General features: G+C 45.7%; 1 protein-coding gene across 1 annotated transcript in view; it reads right to left on the reverse strand.

Annotated features, from left to right (window-relative positions):
• Positions 1-13639, reverse strand: part of NACA (nascent polypeptide associated complex subunit alpha) — a 337284-nt gene that overhangs the window by 159024 nt on the left and 164621 nt on the right. The gene's annotated exons all lie outside the window — the stretch shown is intronic.

Here is a 13639-nt window from a genome sequence, read left to right on the forward strand (position 1 = left end):
GCAATAGGTGCCCTTTACCATTATTGGTTATAGTCATATGCCCTTTAACATGATAGGACCATGTTCAATTTGCAAGCCATACATCATTTTGGAGAAAACAAAATTTATAAGTCAAACAATGATAGAAAGATGTCTCTTTACATATTAAAAGACATTCCTATATTTTCTAATGTTTATCCACCATCTCTTTGTCCAGAGTCACACATATTAACTCCATGGATTCACATGGGAGAGGTAGTTTTTGTGAGGACAAATGCTCACAAATGGTTCATTACTATAAGAAAAGGTTTATTTTGGCTTTTCTCTTCCTGCACCTGGCTAGCCATTCACCCCTTTCCCCACAGGCGTGGTGGAATGTCAGGGAATCCATGTTTTCCTCCCTTCGCATTTACAATACAATGCCAAGGGCCATCCTGGTTTTAAGCCAATTACACAGTACAGAGATCATTCACAAAATTTCTCTGCACACCTTAACCCAAATTAATAAAATGTTCTTAATTTAAGCCTCTTAAAATATTAATATTGATTCTGTAGCTTTTGGTACTTTAAAACATCTGTTATGTTCTTGATCATCTTGGGGTGAGTGCAGGTGAGGCTTTGCTTCGTTCTTGGATTTATACCTAAATAAAACCTCTACAGGTGCCGCTGAATGCGAATGCCGTGGACTATCCGGCACGCAGCACTGGCTGCCAGAGGCCCCTCCCTGCCCATTCCCTGGACGTGGTCTGCTACTCCTCGAGCTGTACTCCCTTAGGCCAGCCCTGGGGGTGCCAGGGAAGCAGGGAAGCTGGCCTGTGGGTCCCAGGAAAGCAGGGCTAGACCCTGGCAGAGGGCACAGTCTTTCTTGGCCCCAGGACGGCATTGCGTTATCTGGGGTCTCGGGTGCCGTGCAGCTGGTTGAGATGGCTCGACAACTCTCAGCCTCTGCCACCTCACCGTTCACTTCTCATCGGGCGGGGGTGACGATGGTGCCTGTCATGTGTGGAAAATTCTAAGATGGTCTCAGGACAGTGGACGCAGTGACTTTGTGACCGGACAGGCCCAGCGCCCTGGGACGGATGGCCATGACAGGACGACAGGACGCATAGCACAGAGGTGAAGAGTTTTTTGTTTGTTTTTTTTTGTTTTGTTTTTTTTTTTTTTTTTTTTCCGAAGCTGGAAACGGGGAGAGACAGTCAGACAGACTCCCGCATGCGCCCAACCGGGATCCACCCGGCACGCCCACCAGGGGGTGACGCTCTGCCCACCAGGGGGCGACGCTCTGCTGCTACCAGAGCCATTCTAGCGCCTGGGGCAGAGGCCAAGGAGCCATCCCCAGAGCCCAGGCCATCTTTGCTCCAATGGAGCCTTGGCTGCGGGAGGGGAAGAGAGAGACAGAGAGGAAGGAGAGGGGGAGGGGTGGAGAAGCAGATGGGCGCTTCTCCTGTGTGCCCTGGCCGGGAATCGAACCTGGGACCCCTTGCACGCCAGGCCGACGCTCTACCACTGAGCCAACCGGCCAGGGCCCAGAGGTGAAGAGTTTTGAGGAGGGCTGCAGGGTGGAGCTTGGGGTGTGTCAGCAGGAACGTCTTCACAAGCATCCGTATATCTGGGTCCAGGGACAGGTGCCATGTCTGGGCCAGCGAGTCTGGGCCTGGTTCTCCTGGTCTCTGGTCCAGCATGGGTCAGCAACCCAGTCCCGAGGACATCCTTCCAACCTCAATACTACTTCTCTCCCCGAGGATGGCCAAGAAAAAGCCATATTTGGGGGGAATATTTGACGTGGATAGGGGAAGCCATGAGATGGAGCTTGGGGTCAGAGGCGGGCACTGGAAGAGCTGCCCTTGGGGCCAAAGTCTTTGACCCAAGGGGGATCAGCTCCAATCTGTCCGGGTCTCTGTGGTCAGATTCTTCACATCAGGTTCATGATCACAGCCTGTCTCCTTGCCCCTCCTCTCCCCCAGACTCCATGAGGTTCTCGTTGAGAGGGGGGCGGGGGATGGCAGAGGGCGTCTCTGCAGCTGCATCTGCCTTAGGGTAGCGGTGATTAACTCGCTCACGCAAGCCTCCGTCCCCCTGCCCACAGCCCCGGAAGGCTAAACGGGAGGGTTTAACCAGTGCGTGCGTGTGGAAGAAACACGCACGTCCCACCGCCGCCTCCTTGGAGCAGCCGTGGGGAGGCTGTGTGTCTGTGTTTTCCTCATTATTTGGACGTGCGTTTGAATGTTGTGATCAGCGATTCAGGGCACATTATTCATCAGGAAGACATTTGCTTGGTAGACATGTGAGGAGCTGTCTGCCTCTTCAATCTCACTGACAGGGCAAAAATGCTGATTTATAGTAAATCATTAAAATCTGCTTATTATGGTGCGGTGTGTTCCTCTCTCCACTCCAAGCCTGCAACTTGATCTGCATCGTGTCTCCTACAATTTCATACCAGACCAAGCAGTTATTTAAACAAGTGAGGAGGGATCCTTAGTCTTTATTAGTGCATATGAAAGGGCATTTTGTTTAAAGAAGACTAATTAAGAATGCAGACAGTTTTCTAGCTCCATTTGGGGGGGGGGGGGGGAGAAAACACCACCAAGATTTAGAATGTCCTGAAACAATGCTTGGGAACAAGATCTGGTACATATTTGAAATCGCTGTAAAAATATTTGTTCACATATTGCCAAAATGATCAGGGAGGCAGCAGCTGGGGCAGAGGAGGGTGTGTGTGTGTGTGTGTGTGTGTGTGTGTGTGTGCATGTGCTGGTGGCCTCTGCATGTGACCCAGAGGGCAGCCATGCGGGTCTCTCTCTCTCTCTCCATACGTGAATGAATGCCCAACTCCAATGTTGTGACAATGGTCACATTGCCTTTAAAAAATTATTCAGGAAGTTTTGTTCTTTCAAAGGGAGAGATTCAAGATTGGGGTCGGACACATGATATGAAGCATTGTGGCTTGCTGGGTAAACAAAGAAGTCTATATTTTAAGTCTAAACAAAAGAGGTCTATATTTTATATGTGTTACTTACAGTAAGAGGGAGAAAAAATTAATTTGATGCCTGGGGACCGAAATCCTTACCACTGAATTACAAAGGAGTGAATAAACTGACTCAAAATTAATCCATACAGATCTGTCCCCTTAATAAGACTAATTCCAGAGAACAAAGCTGGGCATAATGCATTTTAAATTAAGTTGGAAAATGCATAATTTACATTTGTTTTATTTCTTCATATTTTAACACAGGTGTGTTCCAGAATGCTAAGAACAAGAGAAGGGCATGGTTCTGTCTTTTTTTTTTTTTAAAAAAACCCAGTCATAGTTCTCCTCTTGCTTAGGAAGGGAGCGCAGACTCAGGCAGGAAAGAGGGTCCCAGGGAGAAAGTGTTTGGTTACATTTCATTTTAAGAACTCCTCATTCCTAATAGCACACTCAGAGGCAGAGAAAAACACAGCATTAATCAGGATGGAAATTGAGTTTTGTCTCAAGGAGCAGTTTCTGGACAGGCTGGGAGGGGCCAGGACATCAGCAGAAGACCTGCATGGCTCCGGCAGGCGGGGGCTGGTGCCTGGCTTACGGGCTGCTTTCTTCGCGATGTTTCCAGACGGTTTTTCCTCCCTCATCTCCGTTTCCCTCTCATCCCGAGGTATCTCCATGTGTGTCCTCCCTGTTATTTTTACGGCCGATAAAATTTATCAAGCCCGTTGTTGTAAGCTTGGTTCAACTTATAAACTCTTTTTTGCGAAACTCCGTCAACGTTGTGTGCTCTGTTGTTTTCGTTTTCAACCACAAACTCGACAGCGCTGAGAAATGATTCCTCAAACCAAATAAAATGCCTTCAAGTTATTCTTTATAATGAACCGTTCTCAAAAGAGACCTTGGCTCATGATTACATTGTTAGAACCCCTACCTGTTCGGTTGTTCAGCATCTACGAGGTCATGGGCTGGGTCAAGGTGTGTCATACACTGTCTCATCTGTTTATCACCAAGTTCCTTGAGGTGACTGTTGCCACAGTCTGAGATCAGAGACCAGGGGACCAGCCAGGTTACCTAAAGTGTCCGAGCCCCATGGTTGACATTGGACGCAGGTCCACCTGAGACCACATCTGGGACTGTCATTCACAATGACCTTAAAAATCTTCAGAGATGCCGGGTGCCCTCCAAAGTCTGCACAGGCACAGGGCTTTGTGAAGAAAGCCAGCTGTGTCCCAGGATGAGGCCACTGAGCTGAGGCCTTGGAGCAGCAGGTTGACTTCCCTCGGGTCAGGTTTGGGTTTGCTCTCACCTTCTGCTCCTGCGGTGGCTCTGTGTGTCCTCGCTCACATCTGCAGCAGAAAGTGCTGAAGGTGCCGACACTGACCGGCTCATGCGTCTTGCTCCCAGAAGGTTGAGTGGGACGCTCCTGGGAACAGGTTATCCCAGCAGGTTAACTCAGGGAGCAGGGACAAGACAGCAAGTGATACACCTGGTAAGTTTCTTTTTTTTTTTTTTGTATTTTTCTGAAGCTGGAAACAGGGAGAGACAGTCAGACAGACTCCCGCATGCGCCCGACCGGGATCCACCCGGCACGCCCACCAGGGGGTGACGCTCTGCCCACCAGGGGGCGATGCTCTGCCCATCTGGGGCGTCGCTCTGTCGCAACCAGAGCCACTCTAGCACCTGGGGCAGAGGCCAAGGAGCCATCCCCAGTGCCCGCCCGGGCCATCCTCGCTCCAATGGAGCCTTGCTGCGGGAGGGGAAGAGAGAGACAGAGAGGAAGGAGAGGGGGAGGGGTGGAGAAGCAGATGGGCGCCTCTCCTGTGTGCCCTGGCTGAGAATCGAACCCGGGACTTCCGCACACCAGGCCGACGCTCTACCACTGAGCCAACCGGCCAGGGCCACACCTGTTAAGTTTCTATCCATGTCCTGAGTTGGTCTTTGGCAGAGCGGAGGTCTGATTTCCTGCCCCGTGCCCCACGCCGCGGCATGAGGGTGGTCTGGTGCTTCCTGGGCTCCTGTGGGCTGGTCTGCGGTCCTGGGGCGCCACTGTGCCCTCTGCCTCCTCTCCCCACAGACCCGCGTGATGCCATTCTACACCTGAATCCTTGCTTTGGTTTATTTCGGAGTGTTTGCTTCTCATCCTTGTGTCTGAAATGTCACTAGGGTTGATCGTGATGGATTGCTATTTCTGAATTCTGGTGTCTTCTAAGGCTGTGTTGGTATCTCATGACAGACCTTGTGCCCCAGATCGTGGGGTGGATCGTGGGGCGTGTGAAGGACGGCCTCCGCTCTGTGACTTCAGGGCAGCCATCAGATTCCACTTGTAACGCTATTCCCCTTCCTCTTTGGGGTGGCCGTGATGTCTAACTTAGTGACGTGTTTAAGGACAGACTAAGGGAAAGGTACATGGACGTCACGTTGTCGTGTGACTGACAGCAGCCTGCGTGGTCCCTGCTCTCAGGACAGTGTGGGCGTCTCTTCCCAATCCGATAAGGAAGCAGCTTCACAAAGATGTGTCTCACAAACACTGTGGACCCACAGCTGTCAGTTGCCATGTTGTCCATGAGCGGTGAGCATCTGCATCTGAATTGGTCACAATACCTTATAAAACACTCATTTTGTGTACAAGCTACAAAGTGTCAAGGGCTTCCGGGGTCAGCTCCGACTCTGCAAAGAGCTCGGCAGTCCGTTTTCCTGTCCTATAGTTAACCCCATACTTAAATCTTTGTTTCTCTAATGTTAGAAAAGTGACTGACTAATAAATAAATACCTTCATGTATATGTAAGAATGAGACAGCACTCGAACACCAGGTGTGCAGGCTTTATTAGAGGAGAAAGACCTGCTGGGGCACTCCTCCGGAAGAAGTGCACCCAAACAGACTCTGAGGCAAACATTTATTAAGGTGGGGAGAGCTTTGAGCAAGTGTGCGTTAAGTCAGCAATTGTGGTATGCTCCCTTCTGTAGTCCTACGATTTCTGCTTCCTGGAATGCTTCTCCTTGGGGCAGCTGACCAGCTTCCTAGAACTTTTCTGCTTCAGGGGTGATAGTAAGTAAGCAAGGGTGGGGTCAGATAGACAAGTAGAACAGCAAAAGGGCAGTTGGAAGTTCTGGTGAATTCATGTATCTATCATTTCTCAACTCTGTGGTATGAGAAAAGATAGAAGAGGTGGGGGAAAGGAAAGGGTATGGGGTTCAGGAAGGAGGTTTGTCTTGGACCGGCTATCTTCTGGAGCTACTTCCTGCTGTTATCCCTATTGGGGGCCTCCTTTGTGAACCTCTCTCTGGGGCAGTTGGAATAGGAGTGTTTTATAGGGTTCTAGATTTTTTTGTTTTGCAAGGGCAGGTTTTAGGGTTGGTGTGTAGGGTTAGGTAGATTTTTCCAGTTTTCTGATTGGCAAAGGTCTGCATGCAGTTTTGTAAGAAACTAGTGAACAAACATAAGAGGTAGGGTCTAAAAGTTAGAAAAATAAATAGGAGAGTGAGTGGACCAGTGAAAGGCAATAGTCAAGACACCCAGTTTGTGTGAAACCACTGATTCCATGTTTACGAATTTGCTGGGCTTCAGAGAGAAAAAGAGAGAGAGAGAGGGAAGGAATAAGACAGGGAAGTGGCCAGTCCCCCTGCCCCTAGACCTACTTCTGTAGAGATTCCTAAAGCAACAAGAAGAGGGATTACCTGTACAGCTTGTTTGGTTCTTAGATGGACAGGTAGTGTACTAGGAACTGAAAGAGGCTCATGGGGTGGGATTAGGTTGATATTTGGGGTGAGATAGATTAGGGTACAGGTTTCTGTCTAATTAGTAGGGAGACACGTATAGGTGTTGGTCCCACACAAGTAGAAAGCCCCTGATTGGGTGAGGCAGGCTGAGAGGTGAATAGAGAATAGAAGGACAAGGGGTCAATTTTGTTTCTCTGTTTCTGAGCTCCAGATGGTCAGGGTGGAGGAAAGAATTGCCCTTAGCAGCAGTGGGAGTTGTCAGGATCATGGTGTGTGAACCTGTCCATGTGAAAGTCAGTCCTTGGGTGATGTAATGCTGGAAGCGCCTCTTGGACAGTCTTTGAACAGTTTTCTGAGTGACCTGTAAATCCTGCAAGTACTTAGGGAAAGGGTGGTTACATTTCTATACTTTGTAGTTAGAGTTTAAGTCCTAGTGACCACTGCTTCCAGCTGGAATTAGCAGCAGGTCCCAGCCTACAATAGGTATGGGGCATTGAGATAAGAGGAATAAATGAGATACTATACATGAAATAAAGTAACAAAATCAGACTGTCAATACCCACAGTAGAGATCTTTGAGGGATAAATAAAACTCAAATATTCAGGCAAGGCATAGTAGATGGCCCTTGTGTTTACAAGAAATAAGATTAGTTTATCTGCTACTTGGAAGAAATACCTTAGGCTTGTGAACGATGTCCTTGGGCCTTCAGTGGCAATTCCCAGCATGCTGGGCAAGGTCAGGTCACAGGTAGCTGGAGCAAGGCTAGAAGAGACTGAATCCTCCCTCCATGGAGCAAGGGGACAGCTTACCTTCTCATGTCCCTTTTTCTACAGCACAGACATATCAACTGGTGGGGCTGGGAAGCCTGGCAGGCTTCAGTTCAATGACCTTTCTTTCCACTCTGGAGCAGGGCCCTGATGGAATCCTATGAAGCCCTTTAGGGCACTGGAGTCTTTAAGAGCATATGCCAAAAGCTTAACTGACTTCTTTTGGGCCTTATTTGCCTTTTCTGTTACTTCCTTGGCCATTATAGACCTTAAAAGCCATGCTCAGAAGATCTCACTGAGGGGCTTTGCTGCAGACCAGCATGGCTCCAAATAACGGTGCGGAATTAAGGAAACACACTTATCAAAACAAAAACAATGGGACCGGGAGGACTCTTCAAAATGCCTGGCAGTATCTGAGTGCCCCATAGCCCCAGTTTGCTTTATTATATAGCCATATGCAAATCAAGGACCCTGATACAAAGTTGCACATCCAAAGCTAAGACAGGAACTCTCCCAAGGCATAAAACAGGATGCATTAGTGAAATCTACCAACATCCAAAAACAAACAAAGAGTCAGAGGAAGGGCATGTATATTGCTCCCAGCAACCCAAGGAAGCAAATGGAGTGGGTGCAAAAACTCAGCATCATAGCCAATATGGAGGTGAAGGGGGGAGAACTTAGCCTTTTGCTAAGCCTCCAATCTAACAATGGCTTTTTGCCATTTACGATCCACAACATATCCCCCTTTTCTATTTTAATTTTAATTTGTGTGCTGAGATTTGCACTTATCTGATTTCCTAGTTTCCCAGATTCTAATTTGGAGGCAGACTAAAAAACTACAGAACAAACACAAAATTAGTATAGTCGATGCTAACAGATACCCAAACAAACATTCTAGTACATCACAGTGATTAAAGCCTTTAAGCAAACTCTTGACCAATACAACAAGAATCCATAAAAGAGTAGTATCCTTAACATGTTCACCAAGTCCAAATTGGCACCAACACCACTCCAAATTTCTGCAAATGCAACCCAACCCCAGTTCAGTCCATCAAAAGCTGTCACAGGAGCAGGAGTCCAGGAAACAAATCCAGGAAAAGTCCATATGGCACTGGAATCGCTGTCACACTTCTATACTTTGCAGCTCACGTCCAAGTCCCAAAGACCACTGCTTCTAGCTGGTAATGACCCAAGTAGACTGAAAAAGCCATCCACAGCATGCATGAAGACGGAGCTTCCGTTTTCTTTAAACTGGAATGATGAACCCAGGGGGCCTTATACTGGAGATTTACAGCCATGAGGTGGTAAGGAGAACCTTGGGATACACTAAGCTGGGTGGCAGAGGTAAATTTGTAAGTTGGCAAAAAAGGAAAAAAGGAGCTCTAAATTAGGAGTAGGTCCCAGCCTAAAATAGAAGTGGGGCATTGAGGCAGGAAGAATAAAGGAAAACTATGTATTAAACAAAGCAGCAGAAAATAGGACTATCAACACCCACAACAGATATCTTCGAGGGAAGAATAAAAAACCTGAATATTCAGGCAAGACATAGTTAAGTGGCCCTCGTATAAATGAGATCAGTGTACCGGCTACTTGGAAGAAATACCCTAGGCTCGTCCACAGTGTCGTAGATGGGGCCGACAGCCCTGGGTGCCTTCAGTGGCAAATTCCAGCATTCTGGGCAAGGTTAGGTCACAGGTGGCTGGAACAAGGCTGGAAGAGACTGAACCCTCCCTTAGAGGAGCGAGGGGGAAGCCTACCTTCCAGTGTCCCTTCTTCCTCACAGCAAAGGCATGTAAGCCTGGCAGGCTTTGGCTTAAATGACCATCCTTTCCACTATTGAAGCAGGGCCCTGATGGAGTCCTATGAGGCCCCGATGGGGCATTGGAGCCTTTTGAGGGTGTATCCCAAGAGCTAGTATTTCACCTGATCTCTTGGTACCTTAAAAGCCATGCTCAGAAGATCTCAGTGAGGGGCTTGAGGGTCCCTATCTGCCTAAATATCTGGAGCTATTTGGAAAAAAACCAAAACAGTGTTATTAGCTGGAATCAAATTAAAAGAGGGTAGAAGTTTGCAGGAGAAAAGGATTTGGCGTCTCCTGTTCATCAGCATTCAAAAGAAATATTTTTTTTAAAGATAAGGTAGATTTTTAGGAATTCCAGGATATGACTCCCCTTTTTATATATTTTTTAAAATTGACCTTAAATATTTGCTGGGTACACTTTAATAATACCTTGACTTTAAAGATTGTAAGAAATACCCGTAATTCAAAAGGTTTGACAAAATACAATAAATGCTTTTGCTACATATGCAGAAACATTGTCAGTTTTAATCACATCAAGAAATCCAATAATAGAAAATGCATACAGAGAATGAGCTATAACATGCTTAGCAGCCTCTCCTGTCCTAGCAGAGGCTACTGTAAATCCAGAATAAGTATCCACTGTAACGTGGACATAGGACTGTTTGCCAAATGAAGGTATATGGGTAACATCTATTTGCCAAAGTTGTCCTGGTAGGGGTCCTTGAGGGTTAACTCCAAATGATGGGACAGATTGTTGTATAGGACCCCTTGGACAGGATTTACCAATGTGCCATGCTGCTTCCTGAGAAAGTTGAAACAGTTTACATAGGGCTACAGCATTCTGGTGATGAATAGTATGAGCCTGAATTGCTCGATCTGTCATGGTTGCTCCAAATAATTTTCTTTTGGGTAGCTTGATCAACAAGGGCATTCCCTTGTGCTAAAGCTCCAGGGAACATGGAGTGAGCTCAAATATGTCCTATAAAACATGGAGCTCTATGTTGATGTACAAGTCTTTGAAGAAGGAGAAACTGCTGAAATAGTTCATCAACAGTTGTCCCTAAGACAGCAGTCTCTATAGTGGAAACACCATAAGTAAATAGTGAGAATCAATTTGGCCTGTAAAATTTGCAAAAGCAATTTGCCATTTAGTAGAAGTTTCCCAGAGCCATTGTTGTTGATCCTTTGAAAAAAGAAACAACAATAATTTGAGGCTCAAAACCTATAAGCTGTTAAGAGTCGCCTACACCCTTTGATAATCAAGGAGGCAACAAGATCAAAATACGGAGATAAAACTTTTTTAGAAGTAACAGCCAAATGAATCTATTCAGTAGGACCTGAAGCTTGCCACAGTAGTCCCGTTGGAGTGTAACTTGAGGGACACATTAGTAAGGCAATTGATTCTTCAAGATTTATGTGTTTTAGTTGTGCTTGTTGTAAAGGCTTTTTTTTTTACAAGCTTTAAAGCTTGTGGTCTGCAGGTGTAAGTAGCCGAGGAGAAGCTGGTTCAGCTGAGCCTCTAAGAATATAAAAGAGTGGTTTCAGTTCGGTAGTTAATTTCAAGAAAGGTCTAAGCCAATTAATGTCTCCTAACATTTTCTGATTTCTTTTTAATGAGAAATATAGGCATATTCCATGGACTATTAGATGGTTCAATGTGCCCAAGCTGTAACTGCTCTTGTACCAATTGAGCAGCTGCCCTAAGTTTCTCCTGAGAAAGGGGCCATTGGTCTACCCATACCGGATTATCTGATTTTCAAGTAATTGGGTCTGCACAATGCATTATTGGGGTAGCAGGAGCTACCAAGGCCCCTATGCTAAAATTTGATATCCTAATCCACACCTTCTGGTATTGGGTGCCATTTCTATGGGGGTGAGAATTCCTCGCTGTTCTTTTCCCTAGACCCTTAGTGTGCAAAAAATTCCTGATCAAGCATTTGAGTGCTAACTAAACTATTAGGACTGACAAGCAACACTCCCATATTTTTCAAAACCTCTCTACCCCACAAATTAACTGACAATCCAGGGAGCACATGAGGCTGAAAAAATCCAGAATGACCTTCTTTATCTTCCCAATGTAGAAAACTAGAACTTTGTTGAGGGGATTTACTCTGCCCTATACCTTGTAATTCTGTGGCTGCTGCATGAGTGGGCTAGGAAGGAGGCAAATGTAGCTTAGCAACAACAGATACATCAGCTCCAATATCTAAAAGTCCTTTAAATTTATACCCTTGTATTGTTAGTTCCATTTCAGGGCATTCCTGACCTATTTTTTTTTAATCCAATTGGCAAAATCAGAGGAGCCAAATCACCAATTTCCTGGGGGCCCTTTTGCAGGACATGGCCTGAGAAGCAGAATTAGCACCCTTATACTATTCTTCTAACTGCCTGAATTAGCCGTGAGACAAATTCCTGAAATGACTTATTAGGGCCCTGCTTAGTTTTGCTCAATTCCTTTGTTTTGCCTGAGTATAACCCTACACATAGCAAGACAATTTACACACAAAAAACACAAGTATAACATATAACTTTGACTAATCCTAATATTTAAATTGCTATTTGGCTCCTAACTCTGAACATACCTCACAATGCACTAACCAAATCAGTAAGTCTTAAGGATCTACATTTTATTCTATTTAAATTTAAATGAGCACTCCTTACAAGTTCTAAAAACATTTTATTTTTTCTAAATATTAGAGCCAGCATTTCCAATTTTTGCATGCAAAACCCCCCTTAATTCAGGCCTTAAAAACAGACACATTTTAGACAACATTAAACAAAGACTAAACAGAAACAAAAATTAGACGAACCAGACAAACCAGAGAGAAACCGGGATTTCAGAGCACATCCAGATTAGAAAGATGCCTGCCTAATATTAGTCAGGGTATTTTCTGACAGAGGGACTGAAGGATGTGACTAAACAAAATCTCCCCGAGAAAATTTACTCTCGGCAGCTGCTAGGATATTTTCTATAGTCAGATCCAAAATAAGTCCCCTGCTTCAACCTCCAGGCAAAGAACAAGAAAGAAACAAAATGATAGTTCAGAAGATCATAGTTAAAACATTAAAGAAAATCTTATCAGGACAGGAAAAGCTGTAACTTTCCTAATACCTGAATCTCCTATCCATCCTCAAATTCTATAGTTGCTATAACCGGCGGCTCAGGTTGACTATGCTGAGATTTCTCCCCTACCTCAACAGCGCCTTCATGAAAGTCCAACTTCCACAGCCAATAATCAGCCCTGGAGAGACAAGCACAAGCAATCACCTTCCAGTCATTTGGGGGAAGAACCTTTGCCCTAATAGTATCTAATAAACAAAGTGAAAAAGGGGCAGTAGGCCCATACTGAACACAAACAAGTTTAAGCTCTTTCAGAGTTCTAAAAGGTACAGGTTCATGTTCTCGCACTAGTCTCCCTGTATCATCCTGTCTTTCTACAACAGGAAAACAGGTAAAGCCATCATTTATTGTTTCTCCTACATTTCGAGCCTGGTCTGTAGATTGTTGGAGAGGGGATTTCCCAGATTTTGAGTTATAGACTCTGCAATCAGCCCGATAAGGGAGCGAAGGAGCAGAGGGTTGAATGTAGGAAGAAGCTGAGGGCAGCGGAGGCCCCGCGGCTAAGGCAGCCATAGCTACGGATATTTTTATCCCCCGTCATCCTCAAACTCCAAGTTATTCTCGTATTCACATCCCTCTGTTTCCAGATCACCCTGATACTCTTCAGACAACGAGTTGTCTTCATACAGAAACATTTCTATATAAAGGTCCCTTATTTTTTACCCTATCTGTCCCATAATCTTTTACTCCCGACTACACTTTCCCCAAAAACTTTCTTTACTCCCTGTGCGCACTTCACTTTGGGGAGTTCCATCACCTTCCTTCAGTTTTAGTTTCCTTGTACTCATACTCAAGTCTTCTGTTCGGGTGCCACTTGCCGTGGACCAGCGCGGCTCCAAATAATGGTGCGGAATTAAGGAAACACACTTATCAAAACAAAAACAATGGGACCGGGAGGACTCTTCAAAATGCCTGGCAGTATTCGAGTGCCCCATAGCCCCAGGTTGCTTTATTATATAGTCATATGCAAATCAAGGACCCTGATACAAAGTTGCACATCCAAAGCTAAGACAGGAACTCTCCCAAGGCATAAAACAGGATGCATTAGTGAAATCTACCAACATCTGAAAACAAACAAAGAGTCAGAGGAAGGGCATGTATATTGCTTCCAGCAACCCAAGGAAGCAAGTGGAGTGGGGGCAAATACTCAGCATCATAGCCAATATGGAGATGGAGGGGGGGAGAACTTAGCCTTTTGCTAAGCCTCGAATCTAACAATGGCTTTTTGTCATTTACGGTCCACAACAGGGCTTGATTAAGAGAGCAAAATTGGGAATCCAGTGTTTAT

This window comes from Saccopteryx leptura, chromosome 2 (assembly GCF_036850995.1).
Source record: "Saccopteryx leptura isolate mSacLep1 chromosome 2, mSacLep1_pri_phased_curated, whole genome shotgun sequence".
Taxonomy (NCBI): domain Eukaryota; kingdom Metazoa; phylum Chordata; class Mammalia; order Chiroptera; family Emballonuridae; genus Saccopteryx; species Saccopteryx leptura.